The 20,446-nt window shown below is 48.3% G+C and overlaps 1 protein-coding gene across 2 annotated transcripts in view; it reads right to left on the bottom strand.

The window, feature by feature from the left end:
• Positions 1-19,846, bottom strand: part of LOC144822569 (interferon-inducible GTPase 5-like) — a 249,435-nt gene extending 229,589 nt beyond the window's left edge. Inside the window, exon 1 of one of the 2 annotated variants that reach the window (XM_078680264.1) lies at positions 19,713-19,846. The gene's annotated coding sequence lies outside the window, so the exon portion shown is untranslated. The remainder of the gene's footprint in view (positions 1-19,712) is intronic. The other variant, XM_078680257.1, reaches the window with a different exon arrangement.
• Positions 19,847-20,446: the final 600 nt, after the last annotated feature.

Here is a 20,446-nt window from a genome sequence, read left to right as displayed (position 1 = left end):
CTCTGCTATCTTCGCTATCTTCGCCATCCCTGGACACGTGTTTCGGGGTATTTACCCCTCATCAGCAGGGATTAGGCCGTGTTCTGGGGTTGCCGGTGGCTGCCAAATATTGCCAGGTTTAGTACCACTCAGGCGCGCAGGTGCGGGGTCCCAGGTTCGTCAGCCAACTGCTCGAGGGAGCTTTAACATTACAAATGGGGGTGGGGTCGCACACTACTCACACACCAGCGGGATCACCCCTAAGGACTGTGGTAAGTGTAGTTCGTGTTCCGCGATACATCTTCTTTCGATTCTCTGCTATCTTCGCTATCTTCGCCATCCCTAGACACGTGTTTCGGGGTATTTACCCCTCATCAGCAGGGATTAGGCCGTGTTCTGGGGTTGCCGGTGGCTGCCAAATATTGCCAGGTTTAGTACCACTCAGGCGCGCAGGTGCGGGGTCCCAGGCTCGTCAGCCAACTGCTCGAGGGAGCTTTAACATTACAAATGGGGGTGGGGTCGCACACTACTCACACACCAGAGGGATCACCCCTAAGGACTGTGGTGAGTGTAGTTCGTGTTCGCAGAGAATGGTACTACAATTACCATGGTCCTTAGGGGCGATCCCGCTGGTGTATTAGCAGTGTGCGACCCCATTTTGGTGAATGTTTATGCTCCTTTGAGCTTTGAGCTGACGAGCTCGGGACCCCGCACCTGCGCGCCTTTGTGTGGTACTATACCTAGTAATATTTGGCAGCACGCAGCAACCCCAGAAGATAAGAAGATAGCCTAATCCCTGCTGATGAGGGGTAAATACCCCGAAACACGTGTACAGGGATGGCGAAGATTTGAAGATACGCGAGAATTCGAAAGAAGATGCATCGCAGAGAACGGTACTACAATTACCATGGTCCTTAGGGGCGATCCCGCTGGTGTATTAGCAGTGTGCGACCCCATTTTGGTGAATGTTTATGCTCCTTTGAGCTTTGAGCTGACGAGCTCGGGACCCCGCACCTGCGCGCCTTTGTGTGGTACTATACCTAGTAATATTTGGCAGCACGCAGCAACCCCAGAAGATAAGAAGATAGCCTAATCCCTGCTGATGAGGGGTAAATACCCCGAAACACGTGTACAGGGATGGCGAAGATTTGAAGATACGCGAGAATTCGAAAGAAGATGCATCGCAGAGAACGGTACTACAATTACCATGGTCCTTAGGGGCGATCCCGCTGGTGTATTAGCAGTATGCAACCCCATTTTGGTGAATATTTATGCTCCTTCGAGCTTTGAGCTGACGAGCTCGGGACCCCGCACCTGCGCGCCTTTGTGTGGTACTATACCTGGTAATATTTGGCAGCACGCAGCAACCCCAGAAGATAAGAAGATAGCCTAATCCCTGCTGATGAGGGGTAAATACCCCGAAACACGTGTACAGGGATGGCGAAGATTTGAAGATACGCGAGAATTCGAAAGAAGATGCATCACAGAGAACGGTACTATAATTACCATGGTCCTTAGAGGCGATCCAGCTGGTGTATTAGCAGTGTGCGACCCCATTTTGGCGAATGTTTATGCTCCTTCGAGCTTTGATCTGAAGAGCTCGGGACCCCGCACCTGCGGGCCTTTGTGTGGTACTATACCTGGTAATATTTGGCAGCACGCAGCTACCCCAGAAGATAAGAAGATAGCCTAATCCCTGCTGATGAGGGGTAAATACCCCGAAACACGTATACAGGGATGGCGAAGATTTGAAGATACGCGAGAATTCGAAAGAAGATGCATCGCAGAGAACGGTACTACAATTACCATGGTCCTTAGGGGCGATCCCGCTGGTGTATTAGCAGTGTGCGACCCCATTTTGGTGAATGTTTATGCTCCTTCGAGCTTTGAGCTGACGAGCTCGGGACCCCACACCTGCGCGCCTTTGTGTGGTACTATACCTGGTAATATTTGGCAGCACGCATCAACCCCAGAAGATAAGAAGATAGCCTAATCCCTGCTGATGAGGGGTAAATACCCCGAAACACGTGTACAGGGATGGCGAAGATTTGAAGATACGCGAGAATTCGAAAGAAGATGCATCGCAGAGAACGGTATTACAATTACCATGGTCCTTAGGGGCGATACCGCTGGTGTATTAGCAGTGTGCGACCCCATTTTGGTTAATGTTTATGCTCCTTCGAGCTTTGAGCTGACGAGCTCGGGACCCCGCACCTGCGCGCCTTTGTGTGGTACTATACCTAGTAATATTTGGCAGCACGCAGCAACCCCAGAAGATAAGAAGATAGCCTAATCCCTGCTGATGAGGGGAAAATACCCCGAAACACGTGTACAGGGATGGCGAAGATTTGAAGATACGAGAGAATTCGAAAGAAGATGCATCGCAGAGAACGGTAATACAATTACCATGGTCCTTAGGGGCGATCCCACTGGTGTATTAGCAGTGTGCGACCCCATTTTGGTGAATGTTTATGCTCCTTTGAGCTTTGAGCTGATGAGCTCGGAACCCCGCACCTGCGCGCCTTTGTGTGGTACTATACCAGGTAATATTTGGCAGCACGCAGCAACCCCAGAAGATAAGAAGATAGCCTAATCCCTGCTGATGAGGGGTAAATACCCCGAAACACGTGTACAGGGATGGCGAAGATTTGAAGATACGCGAGAATTCGAAAGAAGATGCATCGCAGAGAACGGTACTACAATTACCATGGTCCTTAGAGGCGATCCAGCTGGTGTATTAGCAGTGTGCGACCCCATTTTGGCAAATGTTTATGCTCCTTCGAGCTTTGATCTGAAGAGCTCGGGACCCCGCACCTGCGCGCCTTTGTGTGGTACTATACCTGGTAATATTTGGCAGCACGCAGCAACCCCAGAAGATAAGAAGATAGCCTAAACCCTGCTGATGAGGGGTAAATACCCCGAAACACGTGTATAGGGATGGCGAAGATTTGAAGATACGCGAGAATTCGAAAGAATATGCATCGCAGAGACAGTACTACAATTACCATGGTCCTTAGGGGCGATCCCGCTGGTGTATTAGCAGTGTGCGACCCCATGTTGGTGAATGTTTATGCTCCTTCGAGCTTTGAGCTGACGAGTTCGGGACCCCGCACCTGTGCGCCTTTGTGTGGTACTATACCTGGTAATATTTGGCAGCTTGCAGCAACCCCAGAAGATAAGAAGATAGCCTAATCCCTGCTGATGAGGGGTAAATACCCCGAAACACGTGTACAGGGATGGCGAAGATTTGAAGATACGCGAGAATTCGAAAAAAGATGCATCGCAGAGAACGGTACTACAATTACCATGGTCCTTAGGGGCGATCCCGCTGGTGTATTAGCAGTGTGCGACCCCATTTTGGTGAATGTTTATGCTCCTTCGAGCTTTGAGCTGACGAGCTCGGGACCCCGCACCTGCGCGCCTTTGTGTGGTACTATACCTGGTAATATTTGGTAGCACGCAGCAACCCCAGAAGATAAGAAGATAGCCTAATCCCTGCTGATGAGGGGTAAATACCCCGAAACACGTGTACAGGGATGGCGAAGACTTGAAGATACGCGAGAATTCGAAAGAAGATGCATCGCAGAGAACAGTACTACAATTACCATGGTCCTTAGGGGCGATCCCGCTGGTGTATTAGCAGTGTGCGACCCCATTTTGGTGAATGTTTATGCTCCTTCGAGCTTTGAGCTGACGAGCTCGGGACCCCGCACCTGCGCGCCTTTGTGTGGTACTATACCTGGTAATATTTAGCAGCACGCAGCAACCCCAGAAGATAAGAAGATAGCCTAATCCCTGCTGATGAGGGGTAAATACCCCGAAACACGTGTACAGGGATGGCGAAGATTTGAAGATACGCGAGAATTCGAAAGAAGATGCATCGCAGAGAACGGTACTACAATTACCATGGTCCTTAGGGGCGATCCCGCTGGTGTATTAGCAGTGTGCGACCCCATTTTGGTGAATGTTTATGCTCCTTCGAGCTTTGAGCTGACGAGCTCGGGACCCCGCACCTGCGCGCCTTTGTGTGGTACTATACCTGGTAATATTTGGCAGCACGCATCAACCCCAGAAGATAAGAAGATAGCCTAATCCCTGCTGATGAGGGGTAAATACCCCGAAACACGTGTACAGGGATGGCGAAGATTTGAAGATACGCGAGAATTCGAAAGAAGATGCATCGCAGAGAACGGTACTACAATTACCATGGTCCTTAGGGGCGATACCGCTGGTGTATTAGCAGTGTGCGACCCCATTTTGGTTAATGTTTATGCTCCTTCGAGCTTTGAGCTGACGAGCTCGGGACCCCGCACCTGCGCGCCTTTGTGTGGTACTATACCTAGTAATATTTGGCAGCACGCAGCAACCCCAGAAGATAAGAAGATAGCCTAATCCCTGCTGATGAGGGGAAAATACCCCGAAACACGTGTACAGGGATGGCGAAGATTTGAAGATACGAGAGAATTCGAAAGAAGATGCATCGCAGAGAACGGTAATACAATTACCATGGTCCTTAGGGGCGATCCCACTGGTGTATTAGCAGTGTGCGACCCCATTTTGGTGAATGTTTATGCTCCTTCGAGCTTTGAGCTGATGAGCTCGGAACCCCGCACCTGCGCGCCTTTGTGTGGTACTATACCAGGTAATATTTGGCAGCACGCAGCAACCCCAGAAGATAAGAAGATAGCCTAATCCCTGCTGATGAGGGGTAAATACCCCGAAACACGTGTACAGGGATGGCGAAGATTTGAAGATACGCGAGAATTCGAAAGAAGATGCATCGCAGAGAACGGTACTACAATTACCATGGTCCTTAGGGGCGATCCCGCTGGTGTATTAGCAGTGTGCGACCCCATTTTGGTGAATGTTTATGCTCCTTCGAGCTTTGAGCTGACGAGCTCGGGACCCCGCACCTGCGCGCCTTTGTGTGGTACTATACCTGGTAATATTTGGCAGCAACCCCAGAAGATAAGAAGATAGCCTAATCCCTGCTGATGAGGGGTAAATACCCCGAAACACGTGTACAGGGATGGCGAAGATTTGAAGATACGCGAGAATTTGAAAGAAGATGCATCGCAGAGAATAGTACTACAATTACCATGATCCTTAGGGGCGATCGCGCTGGTGTATTAGCAGTGTGCGACCCCATTTTGGTGAATGTTTATGCTCCTTCGAGCTTTGAGCTGACGAGCTCGGTACCCCGCACCTGCGTGCCTTTGTGTGGTACTATACCTGGTAATATTTGGCAGCACGCAGCAACCCCAGAAGATAAGAAGATAGCCTAATCCCTGCTGATGAGGGGTAAATACCCCGAAACACGTGTACAGGGATGGCGAAGATTTGAAGATACGCGAGAATTTGAAAGAAGATGCATCGCAGAGAACGGTACTACAATTACCATGGTCCTTAGGGGCGATCCCGCTGGTGTATTAGCTGTGTGCGACCCCATTTTGGTGAATGTTTATGCTCCTTCGAGCAATGAGCTGACGAGCTCGGGACCCCGCACCTGCGCGCCTTTGTGTGGTACTATACCTGGTAATATTTGGTAGCACGCAGCAACCCCAGAAGATAAGAAGATAGCCTAATCCCTGCTGTTGAGGGGTAAATACTCGAAACACGTGTACAGGGATGGCGAAGATTTGAAGATACGCGAGAATTCGAAAGAAGATGCATCGCAGAGAACGGTACTACAATTACCATGGTCCTTAGGGGCGATCCCGCTGGTGTATTAGCAGTGTGCGACCCCATTTTGGTGAATGTTTATGCTCCTTCGAGCTTTGAGCTGACGAGCTCGGGACCCCGCACCTGCGCGCCTTTGTGTGGTACTATACCTGGTAATATTTGGCAGCACGCAGCAACCCCAGAAGATAAGAAGATAGCCTAATCCCTGCTGATGAGGGGTAAATACCCCGAAACACGTGTACTGGGATGGCGAAGATTTGAAGATACGCGAGAATTCGAAAGAAGATGCATCGCAGAGAACGGTACTACAATTACCATGGTCCTTAGGGGCGATCCCGCTGGTGTATTAGCAGTGTGCAACCCCATTTTGGTGAAGGGATATTAAGTGATTTGCCTAAAATCACAAGATGTTGAGCCAACATCAGGACTCAAACTTGGATCTGTAGTTCCAAATTCGGCTGTGCCTTAGCTCACACACAGTGAGTAGAGCTGCTCTGTGGCATAGGAAGAACCTGGCGCAGAAAAAAACACCTTGGATTCTTCATTCTGAAATTTATGGTAAAATAGCTCAGTAGCTTCTAAGAGCTGACAAAAATCTGTTTGCATGTTAAAATTCTGTCAGGCCTGCTCCGCCTTTAAACTCTCCGAGAGGACAGATGAATGCTGTTGATAATGAATTTTCCATGATGTCTTGTTGTAAATAACATGCACGTCCCAATCAACAGTGATCATTTAACAACATAATGGATTCTATGAATTGTGTTTTTCGTTCTCTTCAATGGCGCACTTCCAGATTGAAGTAGATTCACTTATAATAAATTCATATTTATTGATATTATGCAAAAATAACCCAAAAATATCTGCAAAATTCGAAATTCTTTCTGTGCATGTGTGTGTATGCATGTTTACATGTGTTTTTTATTTGTGGTTGCACACATAAAAGGTAGTTTTTAGACAAGGTCACTTAGCATTCTGGGCTGTTTTTGGCCCCTCCTAAGGCATTATTTTGCACAAAGTGAGTATTTTCTGACGTTTATCTTACTTCAAGGACATACTTGCTTTCTTATATTCACAATAATTATGCCAGTCAAAGTGTCACACATATGGTATTAATGTCACGCATAACGACACTGAAAATATCGAAGTGTAACACTTAAGCAAACTGAAATCTTGGCAGCTATGCTGCGGAGCCCCGTGCCAGAGTCTACGAAGCCGATAAAACCACTTTGCAGTGAGCCTGCCTGTTGTGTCGGAGCGCGTGGCAACTGGCGCTCTGACCGTGATTATTAATGAGCGGGCGGGGTGCGCGGTTGTGAGCGAGCCCGCAAAAGAAAAGACAGGACACGTTGGCTGTGTGCACCGCGATGCTCGCGTGTGTCGGCTCTGACGCCACACGCACCCGCATCACTATTCAGTTCCGCAGTCCTGAGCTATGCAGGACAAACCACACACTGCACGTCAGCAGGGGAACTCACCTCCGACCCCCATGTGCGCTCAACAATAATGGGTATGCCCAGTACTCGATATCGCTAGGAGCGATATAACATTCCTCCCCAAACAAGGAAATTACCATTAACAAACAGTGAACACTTGGCAGAGTCATTAAACAGTGAGTAAGCACCAGTCATCCTGGGACAGTATGACACACATAACACACACTGCCACGGGCTCTAACAGTGAAAGTTCTTGAGCCGTGTCGACGGTGCAGGATTACCCCTTAGTCTATATTGGGTGCGATTTTCACGACACTCACCAGAGCCATTTATGTCCGCAGAGGGCTCAGGAACACTTCGATGACCACTTACCGAGGGACAGGCTCAGTCACTCCTTCAGCTCTTTGGACATCATGACCAGGATCAGACCAAACATCGGAATGACAGTCATCATGAATAGGCTCCACCAAGGTGGGTTGACAGTCAGGAGCTTCGTGATACTTCTTAAACGCCAACATATTTCTAGTGAGCACCTCAACACCTTGAGTGGCCGTAACTTGAGTGCCTCTAATTTGTGTGATACGCCATAGATCTTTCTCAAAACTAAGGCAAAATTTACTGCCAGTATGCTTGTCCTGAACAAGTACCAAGTCCCCAGTCTGAAGCTTCGACGTTGCCGCTCTATGTTTCAGGCTGACCATATCGTTATGGCGTTTTCTCCTACTCTCCACCGTATTATCATTGATACTCTCAGGAGCCCGAATGGGATGATAAGGGATGGAGTCCTGAACTACACGTCCCATGGGCAGGTGACCAGGCGCCTGTCCCATGGTTGTGTAAGGAGTCTGGTGGTAATCGCATAGGAAAGCATATATTGATTGTTCTACTGCATCACCATGGGCCACAGCTATCCTGATGACCTTGTTCAATGTTCGCATGAACCACTCAGCTTCCCCATTCGCCTGTGGCCACTTTGGGGTAATTTTCTTGTGCATGATTCCATAGGAGGCAAGGTATGATGCAAATTCTTGTCCTTGAAAAGGTGGACCATTGTCAGTTAGGATCTCTTTGATGAGACCATGAGTGGCCATTACCTTTTCCAGTTTAGGAATGACGTCTCCAGCACTGAGGGATGACAGCACCTCTACCTCTGGGTACTTGGAGTAGTCATCAATTATCAGCATCGAGTGTTTCCCGTCTGAGAGACTTCCAAAATCCATGCTAGCCCTCAGCCATGGGCCTTCCGGTCGTCGCTCAGTCATTATGGGTGCAGGAGGATTCGGTTCACCAGTAGCTTGACACCACTGACAGGACCGCACCACTTCCTCCACCTCGTTATCCATGAGAGGGAACCAGACTTTGGTTCGCAATCTGTTTTTAGATTTCACCATCCCCTGGTGTCCCGCATGTGCCAGAGTCAAAGAAACCACCAGCTGAGGACCTTGTAGTAGGTATCCATGGGGATGCACGCTCAGCTCATGTTTCACATGGTGCAAACTTAAATTATTTTTTTCACCATAGCAGTGAACATGGACAATTGACTTCTATGGGGATGCTATTTGTTCGTCCTCAACCTCGATCACTTTCTGCAAACATTCATCTTCAGCAGTTGCTCTGCATGATTCCCCTAGGGACATTGGCATCAGTCGTGAACGATCTTAGATATACCTGGCGTATTGTTCTGGTTCTTCGACTTCGTCCACCTCGACACTGGTAGCCTAACAAGGATGGAGAGACAAATAATCAGCAGGATTGGTAGCTCAAGGGTGATATTCAATCTTGCAATCATACTCCTGCAATTGCAACATACACTTTTCTATGCAAGGTGGTGGCTTGGACGCTGTTCCCATGAAAAGAGGTATGAGAGGTTTGTGATCAGTGGTGACCAAGAACAATTTCCCGTATACATACAGATGTAAATGCCTGCTTCCCCAGTGCACCGCTATTGCTTCTATTTCTATCTGTGAATATCTTTCCTCAGTGGCAGTCAACGACCGACTGGGGAACGCCACAGGTTCCTACTCCTCTTCATTTTTCCGCTGTAGCAAGACAGCTCCGAGCCCTTTTGGCCCAGCATCTACCGCAACTTGAGTCTGATGTTTTGGATTGAAGTATCTTAACGTTGTGTTGATCGATAGAGCTTCCTTTGTTGCTTTAAACACAGCCTCTTGTTCTGGGCCCCATATCCACGTCGCTGATGCTCTGGTTAACTCCCGGAGAGGTGTGGTGAGGGAAGTTAGGTCTTTGATAAATCGGCCACAGTAGTTGACCATTCCCAGGAAGCTGCGCACTTCTGTCACATTCATGGGAGCCGGGGCCTCCTTAAGGTCCTTGACTTTCTCAGGGTCGGCAGCAAACCCTTCCACCATAAATGTGTACCCAAAGAATTGCAGCCTCTCCTTGAGGAACTCACATTTGTCTCGATGCAGTGTGAGTCCCGGCTCTTGTATTCTCTGGAGAACCTGCCGCAGCCGATCATTATGTTCAGGTATTGACTTTGCATGTACCAGAATGTCGTCACTTACATTCATCAACCCCTGGAGATCAGCTGGGAGTTCTTTAATTGTATTTTGGAATAGCTATGCTGCGCTGGAGATACTGAACTCAGCCTCTTATATCGCCTCAATCCCACATGAGTGGAGAATATTGTGATAAACCTTTACGGCTCATCAAGGACCAGTTCATAATAACCAGCTCGCTGATCACGCTTCCAGAACAAGTAGGCCTCGCTTGGCTCTCCAATCAGGTCATCAATTGTCGGCGTCAGATGCCATTCTCTCTTGATTGCAGCATTGTGAGCCCTCATGTCCACACATATTCTCACCTCGCCCGGCTGCTTGGGCTCCCTTGCGACCACAATCGGTGACATCCAGGGTGTCGGGCCTTTCATTTTTTCTATTATTCCTGCATCCTCCAGTTTGCGCAGTTGCTTTTCCACGAGGTGTCTCAGATGAAATGCAACCCGTCTGTGGTGCAAGGCTACAGGTTGCACTGAGGGATCAATGTGAAGATGTTATCTGTTTGTCCTTGAGATATCCCATTCCATAAAATACCTTGGGGAATTCCTCTAGTATTTGACTCACACTTTCTCTGTGTATGCCTAAGGCAAACTTGACAATGCTTAAAGCCTCTGCCGACTTGCACCCCAGCAACATACCAGGTCCTTCTTCCATGACATAGATTACTGCATCCAATTATTATGTGTCATAAGCCAGTGTTGTTCTGAACTTTCCTTTGATGGCCAAGGTTTGGACTGTCCATAGGCAAACACGGTGATTTTCGCTGGTGTCATTATGGGAGGAGGTGTCATCCCTTGATGAGTTTCATGAGACATGATGTTTATGGTATCTCCCATATCTACAATTGCTGCTGAGGGTCATCCCCTACCAGAACTTGGCACTGGGGCAAACGATTTTGGGTGCCCGACGCTAGCCCCACCGTGAAGACCGAGTGTACTGTGTGTTCCTCCCGGCCATCAACGTCCATATCACTTCCTGGCTGTTGAGTTTCGGAGATCGCATTCACCTGGGATTTCATTGCACTCCCTCGACTCGACCACCAGACTTTCATAAAGTGGTTAATTTTACCATATGTCAAACACTTCTTCCCTTTCGCAGGGCACTCCGACAGTCTATGTGACGGTTCCTCATAGTAGCCAAATGTGCGTGCTCTCGGGCCTCTTGGATTGACTGGGACCGGGGCGACCGCATTCACTGGTTCAGTTTTCACAGGAGCCTGTAAGGCTGCCTCCATGTGGGCCGCCCTTGCTTTTGAAATTTCTTTAGTCCTCTGCATGGTTAATATCTCTGCCAATGACTGCTTCTTCCAGGATTCTTTGTCTCAGCTTCACTGACGCGCACCCCTGAATGATTTGGCCTCGAATCTCCTCCCTCTCATCCTGAAATCCACATGTGCAGACTAGCTACTTTAACTTGACGTGAAATGTGTCTAGCGACTCCTCAGGCTGTTGCCTGGCTTGCCTGAACACAAAACGCTCCCAGTCACGACTCGCCATGGGCTCAAAATGAGCGCTGAGGGCTGCTATACGCACCCGCATCACTATTTATTTCCGCAGTCCTGAGCTACCCAGGACACACCACACACTGCATGTCAGAGGGGGAACTCGTCCGACCCCCATGTGCGTTCAACAATAATGGGTATACCCCGTACTCGATATCGCTAGGAGCGATAAAACATTCCTTCCCAAACAAGGAAATTACCATTAACAAACAGTGAACACTTGGCAGAGTCATTAAACAGTGAGTATACAGAAGTCATCCTGGGACAGTATGACACACAGAACACACACTGCCACGGGCTCTAACAGTGAAAGTTCTTGCGCTGTGTCGACGGTGCAGGATTTCCCCTTAGTCTATATTGGGTGCGATTTTCACAACACTCACCAGAGCCATTTACGTCCGCAGAGGGCTCAGGAACACTTCGCTGACCACTTACCAAGGGACAGACTCAGTCACTCCTTCAGCTCTTTGGACATCATGACCAGGGTCAGACCAAACATCGGAATGACAGTCATCAGGAATAGGCTCCACCAAGGTGGGTTGACAATCAGGAGCTTCGTGATACTTCTTAAACACCAACACATTTCTAGTTAGCACCTCAACACCTCGAGAGGCCTATCCTTGAGTGCCTCTAATTTGTGTGATACGCCATAGATCTTTCTCAAAACTAAGGCAAAATTTACCGCCAGGATGCCTGTCCCGAACAAGTACCAAGTCCCCAGTCTGAAGCTTCGACGTTGCCGCTCTGTGTTTCAGGCTGACCATATAGTTATGGCGTTTTCTCCTACTCTCCACCGCATTATCATTGATACTCTCAGAAGCCCAAATGGGATGATGAGGGATGGAGTCCTGAACTACGCGTCCCATGGGCAGGTGACCAGGCGCCTGTCCCGTGGTTGTGTAGTTAGTCTGGCGGTAATCGCGTAGGAAAGAATAAATTGATTGTTTTCCTGCATCAGCATGGGCCACAGCTATCCTGATGACCTTGTTCAATGTTCGCATGAACCACTCAGCTTCCCCATTCGCCTGTGGCCACTTTGGGGTAATTTTTGTGTGCACGATTCCATAGGAGGCAAGGTATGATGCAAATTCTTGTGCTTGAAAAGGTGGACCATTGTCTGTTCGGATCTCTTTGATGAGACCAAGAGTGGCCATTACCTTTTCCAGTTTAGGAATGACGTCTCCAGCACTGAGGGATGACAGCACCTCTACTTCTGGGTACTTGGAGTAGTCCTCAATTATCACCATCGAGTGTTTCCCATCTGAGAGACTTCCAAAATCCATGCTAGCCCTCAGTCATGGGCCTTCCGGTCGTCGCTCAGTCATTATGGGTGCAGGAGGATTCGGTTCACCAGTAGCTTGACACCACTGACAGGACCGCACCACTTCCTCCACCTCCTCATCCATGAGAGGGAACCAGACTTTGGTTCGCAATCTGTTTTTAGATTTCACCATCCGTTGGTGTCCCGCATGTGCCAGACTAACAACTCTATCCACCAGAGTCGAAGAAACCACCAGACGATGACCTTGTAGAAGGTATCCATGGGGATGCACTCTCAGCTCATGTATCACATGGTGCAAACTCTAAATTATTTTTTTCGCCTTAGCATTGAACATGGACATTTGACTTCTTAGGGGATGCCATTTGTTCGTCCTCACAGCCTAGATCATTTTCTGCAAACATTCATCTTCAGCAGTTGCTTTGCATAATTCCCCTAGGGACATTGGTAGCAGTCGTGAACGATCTAAGATATAGCTGGCGTATTCTTCTGGTTCTTCGACTTCGTCCACCTCGACACTGGTGGCCTAACAAGGATGGAGAGACAAAAAATCAGCAGGATTGGTAGCTACAGGGTGATATTCAATCTTGCAATCATACTCCTGCAATTGCAACATCCACTTTTCTATGCAAGGTGGTGGCTTGAACGCTGTTCCCATGAAAAGAGGTATGAGAGGTTTGTGATCAGTGGTGACCAAGAACAGTTTCCCGTATACATACAGATGTAAAGGCCTGGTTCCCCATTGCACCGCTATTGCTTCTATTTCTATCTGTGAATATCTTTCCTCAGTGGCAGTCAACGACCGACTGGCGAATGCCACAGGTGCCCACTCCTCTTCAGTTTCCTGCTGTAGCAAGACAGCTCCAAGCCCTTTTGGCCCAGCATCTACCGCAACTTGAGTCTGATGTTTTGGATTGAAGTATCTTAACTTTGGGTTGATCGATAGAGCTTCCTTTGTTGCTTTAAACACAGCCCCTTGTTCCGGACCCCATATCCACGTCGCTGATGCTTTGGTTAACTCCCGGAGAGGTGTGGTGAGGGAAGTTAGGTCTTTGATAAATCGGCCAAAGTAGTTGACCATTCCCAGGAAGCTGTGCACTTCTGCCACATTCATGGGAGCCGGGGCCTCCTTAAGGTCCTTGACTTTCTCAGGGTCGGCAGCAAACCCTTCCACCATAAATGTGTACCCAAAGAATTGCAGCCTCTCCTTGAGGAACTCACATTTGTCTCGATGCAGTGTGAGTCCCGGCTCTTGTCTTCTTTGGAGAACCTGCCACAGCCGATCATTATGTTCAGGTATTGACTTGGCATGTACCAGAATGTCGTCACTTACATTCGTCACCCCCTGGAGATCAGCTAGGAGTTCTTTAATTGTATTTTGGAATAGCTATGCTGCGCTGGAGATACCGAAACTCAGCCTCTTATATCGCCTCAATCCCACATGCGTTGAGAATGTTGTGATATACCTTTACGGCTCATCAAGGACCAGTTCATAATAACCAGCTCGCTGATCAAGCTTCCAGAACCAGTAGGCCTCGCTTAGCTCTCCAATCAGGTCATCAATTGTCAGCGTCAGATGCCATTCTCTCTTGATTGCAGCATTGTGAGCCCTCATGTCCAGACAGATTCTCACCTCGCCCGGCTGCTTGGGCTCCCTTGCGACCACAATCGGTGACATCCAGGGTGTCGGGCCTTTCACTTTTTCTATTATTCCTGTATCCTCCAGTTTGCGCAGTTCCTTTTCCACGAGGTGTCTCAGATGAAATGCAACCCGTCTGTGGTGCAAGGCTATAGGTTGCACTGAGGGATCAATGTGAAGATGTTATCTGTTTGTCCTTGAGACATCCCATTCCATCAAATACCTTGGGGAATGCCTCTACTATTTGACTCACACTTTCTCTGTGTATGTCGAAGGCAAACTTGACAATGCTTAAAGCCTCTGCCGACTTGTACCCCAGCAACATACCAGGTCCTTCTTCCATGACATAGATTACTGCATCCAACTCTTATGTGTCATAAGCCAGTGTTGTTCTGAACTTTCCTTTGATGGTCAACGGTTTGGACTGTCCATAGGCAAACACGGTGATCTTCGCTGGTGTCAGTATGGGAGGAGGTGTCATCCATTGATGAGTTTCATGAGACATGATGTTTATGGTCGCTCCCATATCTAGAATTGCTGCTGAGGGGCATCCCCGTACCAGAACTTGGCAATGGGGCAAACGATTTTGGGTACCCGAAGATAGCCCCACCGTGAAGACAGAGTGTACTGTGTATTCTTCCCGGCCATCATCGTCCATATCACTTCCTGGCTGTTGAGTTTCGGGGATCGCATTCACCTCAGATCTCATTGCACTCCCTCGACTCGACCAACAGACTTTCCTAAAGTGGTGAATGACTTGACCTCGAATCTCCTCCGTCTCATCCTGAAATCCACATGTGCTGGCTAGCTACTTTAACTTGCCGTGAAATGTGTCTAGCGACTCCTCAAGCTGTTGCCTGGCTTGCCTGAACACAAAACGCTCCCAGTCACGACTCGCCATGGGCTCGAAATGAGCGCTGAGGGCCAGTATAAGCGTGAGATGAGTTTTTGGCACTGCTTCTGTCGCCGTCTTGGCTATTTTATATACCTCCTTTTCTCCAAGATGTAACAGCATTTCCCTTTTTTGCTCATCATCTACTTTTGTAGCCTCAAAGAACAGCACCACTCGCTCGACCCATACTCTCCACCTTGGGGCCTGAGCAGATGGGTCCCCATCGATTACAAACAGCTCTATAGCAGGGATATGAGCCATGACTGAGAAGTCTCAATGTCACAGACGCGTCCCTTCCATCAACAAAAGTGATTGTCTACTCTTGTGGACAGCCAGTTGCTAGACCCTTCAGTGCCCTCAGCCAACAGGATACTCACAGTTCCTCTTTGGTGCACACACGACCTCTCACAGCCCCTGTTCAGGCCAGCAACACAGCCTCCAGAACTGTTTCCACGAGCGTGCAGCAGCGAGGGGGTCAGCAACCACCTAGCAGACTTCCTTCCCCCAAATGCAGTCTGCACGTGGTCGCTTGGGACTGGATTCCCAGCAGCACGAGCACCGCGCACAAGATGTTGTTGTGTGCGGCTGCCGCCTGGGAACAAAAGGAACCACCCTGTCGCCAGAAATTTTGTGTCGGAGCTCATGTCAACTGGCGCTCCCTTTTGATTATTGTTGTGAGCTAGGCCGCAAATGAAAAGACAGGACACGTTGGCTGTGGGCAGCGCACAGACTGCCCGTCAGTGGGGGAACTCACTGCCGACCCCCGCGTGTGCTCAACAATAATGGGCATGCCCAGTACTCAATATCGCGAGGAGTGATATAACACTGCCCACTGGTTGCCACCCCAGCCACGAGACGACTCTGCTGGTTTAGTTCTCTCTGCTTGACGCTGTAGAGATGGTGCCTCGCAGCCTGTCTGGCTCACCCCGGTAACTCAGAGCTTGCAGATATGCTTCCCATGTCAACTCAAATTAGATTCTGTGTTTGGCATGCAGCTTTTTCCAAATGTGCGATGAAACCTCGAAATGCAGATATTAGGCGGATTCTTGGCCCAGCAGAGCATCACTATTGTGCGCAGCCATCTTGCTGCTGTGTCTTCTAGTACCCCTGGTTCTTGAGATGTACACAGCTGCCCCAAGTAACACACATCAACCAGTCGAGTCATTGGCTCTGGGAAAGGGCCTCTGGCTCAAAGCTGGTGTTTTAAAAAAAAATATTTTATGCTAACAACAAGTACTTTGAGTGAGGTCCATAACCAAGAAAACCTGTGACGTTGAATGAACTAGGACTGATGAGTCAGGCTGAAAAATATGATCTCAACTTTTCTTAACAAAGCGACCCTAGATTAACGATTGGAAAAAATGTGTACTTAAAAAAAACTATTAAATGACAGCCTCAAATGCTCATTCCAGTTATTTTTCACTGGCAGCATGCCAGGCTGCAGGTTTTTGAGCCCCAGCCTCCACCCACCCCCGAAAATACAACAGTGCCAAATTGGTTTAATTACCCAAGCTTCATAACTGAAGACTGGTGAAGAATGGACGAGCTGCCCAGCCCTCGTGGGCAACAACATTAAATTGCATTCCATGGAGAAAGCCTGCAGGAGGGCCCTTCTAACCTCCAACAAAAGCAACTGCGGGAATTAATGCCTGGGAGCGAACCTCCTATCCAAGTCGTATGCCCTTATTTTTTCATACCATGCGATATTCTGTTTCTTGGTCTTCCATCAAATGAAACTCTAAAATTGTCCCCGACCCAGCTTGTGAATCACTTACTGCATTTTGGGTCTTACCTTTAGTCCCTTTCACTTTCTTTCTACTTGTTGTCCCTTTTTTCATCATTCTTGATATTTCTTTAAATCACTCCATTCCCTAGTTCTCTCAATTAAATCTTTAATGCGGACTATCAAAGTGATTAAATCAATTTCTCTAATTGTGTCATGTGCCAAATCCATTTTGTAACTTTGTTTCACATTTTTCATCCTGCTGATGTCCACTTCACATTCATCAGCTAGTTTTTCTAATTTTCATTCGCACATCTGGTTGCTTCATTAATCAAATATCTAATTAAATCAACATTATAAGTCGGCAGCCTATGTTTTCCTTAACATTTTACCTAAAATGTTCATATAAATGTCACTATGAGCCTTTACAACAACTACTGTCCTTACAGGTGTGCAGCTTTAATCTGCACATCAGTGTGTGTATCTCTGCTTGTGCTAGGCAATGCGGTCATTGTCGTTTCGGTCGATTCACTAGATTGCACAACTGCAACACCATCTCCCCCAGCACCTGAATAAGATCCTGAACTAGTATCACTTGTCCCTTCTGCTTTTGCTGTGTACGGAGGAGTCTGGAATTCAAAAGATCATTCAGAAAATGAACCTCCTCATCAGAATCATTTGTCTGCTTCTTTCTTTTGTTTCTATAATTATGGTAGGGAAGGCTCTTACACCTTCCATTATATCCTCCCTCCAGCATTTATCTTCCCAATCTCATTTACTCTTGAGCCACTGTCTGTAAGCAGATGCAACTGGATGTATGACATTACAACGCATGCTTTTACCATGCATGCCTTTACAATGCTGTTTTTACAACGCATGCCTTTACAACGCATAGTGCTTTGGGGCGCTGGATAGTGAATAGTTTAATTTACTATTCCAACTCCAGTCCCCGTGGATAGTAGGGAAGGTGTTGGATAGTAAATTAAACCTATTCCCTATCCTAGAGTGCCCCCCCAGCGCAATGCGTTGTAATGGTTTGCGTTGTAAAAGTTGCGTCGTAAAGGCACTGCGTGGTAAAAGTTGCGTTGTAAAGGATGTTTCTCGATGCAACTGCTACCAGAAAGGTGTAACCGCTAACAGAAAAATATCCTCGGCAGGAAGGATTTTAAGGGCAACATCTTACAAAGGAAGAGCTTCTAAAGAGCCTTTAGACAAAAGGACGTGCCCAGGTAGGGACCGGGAACGTATTCAAGGACAGGTGAACTCAATACTCATCTAACCCAATCCATCCTCAGGAAGTCTAAAAGCCTAACAGCAGCTAAAAAGTAAGGGACAGAGGGGACAGAATGTCCCAAATTTGAACCGCTGTACAAAAAAAAGAATCAAAAGTCTTAACAGGTAACATGACAGAGGAATCAGACCTCTAGAAGAACACCAACATGTAAATGATATAATATGAGCGTGGAAGGCCTGGTTAGAAAAAGCTACTCCTGAGGAGACCCCTAAATCTGTTAGGTTCCTCTGTTCAATCTCCAAACTGTTAGATCTAACTGTTAGATTGCAGGCTGAGAGAAGATTGGTCACCTGAGAACAGGAGAGATTCAAGGGACATCTTTTAAAGGAGACAAAACCAAGATTTCTGCTTCTAAGCAGGAGCCACTAATATGACCTGGGCTTTCTCTTTCCAAACATTGAGGAAACATTTTTCCATCAGAGGAAAGGGGGGAAACTGAAACAGAACGGAAGGCAAAGGGGCAAACAACGCATCCATTCCAGAGGCACCTTTGCCCTTCACAGAGAAAGATGAGAATCCTTGTGGCGTGCAAAAATATTCATGTGAAGTTCATCCAGTCTCTGACACATGCTCTTAAAATGTTCCACAAGTACACAAAAATTAGTCAAGGAGGAACTAGTCTTGCACGAGGACATATCACATTGTCTATCCCTGGATTAACAAATGGGATTCTACCCTCAACAAAAATTGAGGAGCCATCAGGGTATGATATCTCTCTGCACTGGTGATTGATACATGCCATAGCCACCTGGGTGTCTGCGTTTATAAGACTTCTTGATTCAAAATAGATGGGGAAAATGGAGTGTGTGAAGCACTGACAAAGATCTCACTGCATCCTCTGCATAGGTGTTGTCCTAAGAAAGGAAGCTTAAGGAGAAAGAGTCGTTGTGCTTCTCCTTCCCAATGGGGCAGACAAACGTACATTTCAGTCGCTACAGCTGACACTGTTCCATGGATCAGCCTTTTTCCATGGATGAACCTTTCAAAGTGTTTAATGCAATCTCTGAGAATAATTGAAGCTCTTTCTCTGTGATGTTAATAGGTGCAGCACAGTCCAGGTGCAGAACCATCTTCCAAGGCTGCCAGTAGGTCTTGAAAACCATTCACTGATTCAGAGCAGTCAGCCGCTTGAGCGAGAAAGAAAACAAACAAAAAAGAAACCCAGTGTTCACGCTTGAGGGCATGTTCTATACTTTTTAGGTCTCGCTGGAATAGCATCCGAAGGATGCGTCAAGCTGGAGATGTATAGCTGGCCATCTCGGGGGAATTAGGGACAAGAGGGTGTTACGAGCATTGCCGTGCGGATTTGGGTGCGCGAACGCGCACGTCCAGCCTCGCGCCGCGCCGTGCACATCCCCGGCTCCGATTTCTTCAAGTTGGCACACATGCGCGCGCATATACACACACAGACAGACACTCGTTCGCTCACACACACCCCCTCCCCCCCAATCATCGGCCTCTTTTAAGCACACACGCATACACACACGCATACACACAGACTCCAAGACACATACACACACGCACGCTCACACACATCGCACTGTGTCCCCACCTCCTGGGGCCGCGCCGCACCGCATAAGGGAAGCCGCCCGCTCCGTGCTGCACTGCCGCCCCGGGGATCCTGCTTGCATTAAGGAAATACGGCTAGTAGGTCGCCATCTTACAAGTCAGCCCTTTGATTTGGCCAGCCCGGTGCATACATGTGAAGGCGTACTGTAGCGTACCGTTTCTCCCCTCCCGAGTCCCTGCCGCACTGAGAGCCGCCCTGTACCTTAGAAGACGTCAAGGCCGCACCGCTGCCTCTGGGGTACCTGGTCCGTCACGAAGATCACCTACGACCCGGACCCTCCGCAGCGCCCCCTCAAGGTCCCGCCTAGTTCTGCCTTCCTGCTGCCCTTTGACGTACTCTGGTGTTGGACAACAACACTTCCCAGCATGCTGTGCGGGAGCAGAGGACAGCTGTTATATCGCAGAGCTAAGGCCGCCTGACGTGGAGGATGGGCGGGGAATGCTGCCTAATACTTTCGTTTTCCTGCCTCTTGCTCACTTCCTCCTCTGGGGCCTCGAGGGTTACTGCAAGCTTGCACAGGCTTCCTAGCAGGTGAGGGCTGGAAATTGTTTAGGGTGCGGGACGACTCAGTGGTGTCATAGGGGGTGCACAAGGCATTCTGTGAAGAATCGGGACCGGTGCATGACACACATCAGGTATCTCAGAAAATGTAACGACACAACCCACAGTCTCTTGTTTTTTAATCTCGTGCCTCTCCCGGCCGTGCCGCCCTTGCTCTGCGGGTCACCAAACACTTCACTCACAACCTTCCTTCATCCATAGAGCACTTCTGTGACGAAGACACAAGTGAAAGGCCATTTATTTATTTATATAGAGCTTATTACCCCTGATGAGGCGTCCTGATTCGATTATTTCGACTCTAAATGCACATAGTTGACAGTGTCTACTGTGCCTTTTATTAAGGCGCTCTGACGTCAGCTCGTACTACACGCGTG

Source organism: Lissotriton helveticus, chromosome 3_1 (genome assembly GCF_964261635.1).
Source record: "Lissotriton helveticus chromosome 3_1, aLisHel1.1, whole genome shotgun sequence".
NCBI lineage: Eukaryota > Metazoa > Chordata > Amphibia > Caudata > Salamandridae > Lissotriton > Lissotriton helveticus.
The sequence above is the reverse complement of the archived record's forward strand: the minus strand, read 5'-3'. Positions and strand labels throughout refer to the sequence as shown.